Raw genomic sequence first — 4,670 nt, 5'->3', positions numbered from 1 at the left:
CTGGATGATGCGACGGCAGCCATAGTGCGCCAGAACGCCCACCACACACCAGCTTACTGGTGGAAAGGAGACAGAGTGATGAAGCCAATCAGCAGATATGGGGATTGTTAGGAGGCCATGATGATTGGAGGCCAATGGGTGAATTTAGCCAGGATGACGAAGTCACAACTCTATTCCCTTCGAAAGACATCCTGGGGTTTTTAATGACCTCAGAGAGTCAGGACCTCGGTTTAACGTCTGATCCAAAGGACTATTTGAATTATATAATGTCGTGGCCTAGTGGTAGAGAGTTTGACTCCTAAGTCACCATACTTGGCTGAATGTCACTTTTCACTTTTTTCACTTTAAAATTGTGTATGCTTATAGATAATAAAGCTTGTGTTCAGAAAGCAAAAAATATTTTGTTCTGATATTTTTAGGTTAACATGATTATTTATGTTGTGACAACTTGTGATATTAAGTTATTTTAAGTTGGGTGGACTTTAGTCCCCGTTTGATAAGTTTACTCAAAAAAGCAATTGCAATAAGTTGCCTTTTTAAGTAATGTTTAGTCAACATTACTTGATTTTTTTAAGTCAAGGCAACATTAGGGTTTACAGTGCATCATGCATTTGAATTTACAATAAAAACCATGAATACAGTGTATTTGTCACAGTCTTCTGTCTTTGTCTTTCTGTGAGCACATGGCTTGTGTTGTGTTTGTTTGGTGCCATGTGCTCTCTCCTGTCTATTTTCTAACCCCGCCCATCTTGTTACCTCATCATTGTTTTAGTTGCTCCACCTGTGTTTCTCCCTTTCCTCTGGACTCCATTCCCCTAAATTCCACTCACCTGTTCTCTTGTTACCTCATTCCGAGTCATTTGTCCCAGCTGCTTACCTGATTGCCCCTCTTTATAAGCTTCCTGTGTTTTCTGTTCTGGGCTTGTTTGTCTCACATAGGTACCAGTTAATGCCTTTGATACCTGTCTACTCTGTGTTCAGTCTATGTCTTGTAACTTTTGGTTTTTCCCCCCTTCGGGGTGGTTTCAGTTGTGTTTTTGTTTATTTTTGGTGACGTATAAATAAAGTCTTCCCATCTGCCTGCACTTGAGTCTTCGCCTCTTGCAATCCGTGACAGTACAAACAAGCCATTTGAAGACTCAGCGGCGATGGGGAAATGGTCGACCACATCATTGATTTAAAGGAGGTGGAACTGCTGGAGGGTGCCCCCCTCCCAGTATGGGCTGCTGTTCCAGGACCTCCTCAGGTAATGCCGACCACTTCCAGTTTCTTGGGGTCATTCTCTGGGCACGTTGGGCTTAGACACAGCATGCAGGATCCTCCACTGATGTCCGCGAGGGATGCAATAGCTGCTCACGATTCCCCCGAGGCGGCGGTGACCGCTCCGAAAGCTCAGAGTTGAGCCAGGTTCCGGTTGACCCTCCAAAGTCGAGTCAGGTGCTCATGGATTCTCCGGAGTCAGGGTTAGTCACCGTCGACCTTCCAGAGTCAGGGTTAGTCACCGTCGACCTTCCAGAGTCAGGGCTAGTTCCTGTTGACCTTCCAGAGTCGAGTCACATTCTAGTTGATCCTCCTGAATCCAGTCAGGTGCCCGTTGACTTTCCAGAGTCGAGTCAGGTGCCCGTTGACTTTCCAGAGTCGAGTCAGGTGCCCGTTGACTTTCCAGAGTCGAGTCAGGTGCTCATGGACCCTCCAGAGTCGAGTCAGCTGCTCATGGACCCTCCAGAGTCGAGTCAGCTGCTCATGGACCCTCCAGAGTCGAGTCAGGTGCTCATGGACCCTCCAGAGTCAGGGCTAGTCACCGTGGACCTTCCAGAGTCAGGGCTAGTCACCGTGGACCTTCCAGAGTCAGGGCTAATAACCGTGGACCTTCCAGAGTCAGGGCTAATAACCGTGGACCTTCCAGAGTCAGGGCTAGTCCCCGTGGACCTTCCAGAGTCAAGTCAAGTCACCGGTGAGCTTCAAGGACCGAGTCAAGTCACCGGTGAGCTTCAAGGACCGAGTCAAGTCACCGGTGAGCTTCAAGGACCGAGTCAAGTCACCGGTGAGCTTCAAGGACCGAGTCAAGTCACCGGTGAGCTTCATGAACAAAGGCAAGTCACCATTGATCTTTATGAACAAAGGCAAGTCACCATTGATCTTTATGAACAAAGGCAAGTCACCATTGATCTTCATGAACAAATGCAAGCCACCAATGATCTTCATGAACAAATGCAAGTCACCAGTAATCTTCATGAGCAGAGTCAAGTCAGCACCGATCTTATGGAATCCAGTGTAAGCACCATGGGATTATCAGAGTTTTGTCACTTCTCTGTGGAACTACTCAAGTCTCTCCTCGCCTCTGCGGAACTTCCAGAGACTCATCATGCCTCAGCCGAACTCTATGAGCACCCGACGGATCCTGTTGTGGCCACGGAGGCTACTCTTAACTTGTTCAGATTCTTTGTTTTAGACTTGCCCAACCAGACGTGTCCTCCTGTTGGTCTGGCCACACGGATGTGGTGGTCTTCTGCTCCGCCCTGGGGGACTCCGATCTCGACCACACGGACGTGGTGGGCTTGTGAACCACCCTGGGGGGCACCTGTTCCGACCACACGGTTGTGGTGGTCTTCTGTTCCACCCTGGGGGACTCCGGCCTCGACCACAGGGACGTGGTGGTCTTCTGCTCCGCCCTGGGGGGCTTCTGACCTGACCACATAGTTGTGGTGCTCTTCTGCTCCACCCTGGGGGACTCCGGCCTCGACCACAAGGATGTGGTGGTCTTCTTGGACTTGTGTTTTTGTGTTTATTTTTTGTTCTGCGGTCTGTGTCTTTCTTTCTGTTTCTTCCTATGGACCTGGCCCTCCGTCCCTTCCCCTGATCCTCCGCCGGTCCACCTCCCTCCTGGGTTTCTTGTCTGTGTCTCTTGTCTCTGTTTCCCCATTCTACCTGGTCCTCTTGTCTCTGTTTTACCATTTTATCTGGCCCTCCATCCCTCCCCCTGATCCACCTCCGTTCCGCCTCGCTCCATGATTTATTATTTTGGAGTGTCTGGAATCCACTCCTTAAGGGAGGGGTTCTGTCACAGTCTTCTGTCTTTGTCTTTCTGTGAGCACATGGCTTGTGTTGTGTTTGTTTGGTGCCATGTGCTCTCTCCTGTCTATTTTCTAACCCCGCCCATCTTGTTACCTCATCATTGTTTTAGTTGCTCCACCTGTGTTTCTCCCTTTCTTCTTGACTCCATTCCCCTAAATTCCACTCACCTGTTCTCTTGTTACCTCATTTCGAGTCATTTGTCCCAGCTGCTTACCTGATTGCCTCTTCTTTATAAGCTTCCTGTGTTTTCTGTTCTGGGCTTGTTTGTCTCACATAGGTACCAGTTAATGCCTTTGATACCTGTCTACTCTGTGTTCAGTCTATGTCTTGTAACTTTTGGTTTTTCCCCCCTTCGGGGTGGTTTCAGTTGTGTTTTTGTTTATTTTTGGTGATGTGTAAATAAAGTCTTCCCATCTGCCTGCACTTGAGTCTTCGCCTCTTGCAATCCGTGACAGTATTGTTGTAAAATATATTGTAAAATTACATCAATTGCTAACAGTGTATGTAATAACTACACTGTTAGCAATTGATGTAATTTTACAATATATTTTACAACAATACACTGTATTCATGGTTTTTATTGTAAATGCAAATGCATGATGGGAAATTGATGGACAGTCCTGTAATATTATTGTAACTACACTGTAGAAGCATTATTTTACAGACACCACAAAGCATTGTGGGATAGCATTAAAACTGGTACTTTCATATTCTTTCTAACATAAAGTCCAGTTTTCTTAACGTTAAAAGACACTTTTTAAAAGGTATGATGTTTCTCAAACATTCTTTCAACTTAATTTTGATTTATAAATTCAACATTCCAGGAACGTTGATTTGTAACATTCCAAGAACATAAAAAGGTCCAGTCTCCATATTAGTATAATGTTATTTTAAAGTTAGTAAAATGTTCCTGCAACATTCTCTCAGTCATTCAAACAGCTGCTGTGATCAAGCAAGAAAGAAAGAGAAATAATTACACAAACTACAACTTTCTTCAGCCACAGTCTTAGGTGAACTGAAGATATAAGACTTTAAATCTCTCAAGATCTGAATAAACAACTCCACAAACAGCATTACCAGCTTCACTTGTAGTAATACTAACCAGAATGATTTTATTTCTGTCATGCATCTACAGAAGTTCTTATTGAGAATGTTGATGTTGGTTAAGATGTTGATGTCTTAATTGAAATGTTATTTTGATATCACCATCATAGAGATCAGGGTTTGCTTCAGTTGTGCTCTTGATCCTCAACTTTTGCTGCAATATTTTTGATGCAGTTGTTTTCAGAAAAAATTACTGCATATATAAAGCAGATCAACAAGTCTGTTTTAATAACAACCAACTGACTGCACTAAAATAGTTTAAATGACCCAACTGAGATAAGATAAATAATTTGAAACACTGTTGTGGTTCATACACTGATGTTTAACAGTGAATAAATATTGTTTTTGCTAACTTTTTGTTAAAAACATGTTTTAGATTATTTATACACTCACAGACATCAACATTTGGCGTACTAAACACAACAATGGTGACATGTTTCATGCCAGCATAAAAAAAAATGTTCATGGCTCCCAGAATGCATTGCTGCAAT

This window comes from Carassius gibelio, chromosome A1, assembly GCF_023724105.1.
Source record: "Carassius gibelio isolate Cgi1373 ecotype wild population from Czech Republic chromosome A1, carGib1.2-hapl.c, whole genome shotgun sequence".
Taxonomy (NCBI): Eukaryota; Metazoa; Chordata; class Actinopteri; order Cypriniformes; family Cyprinidae; genus Carassius; species Carassius gibelio.
Note: the sequence above shows the minus strand (reverse complement) of the source record.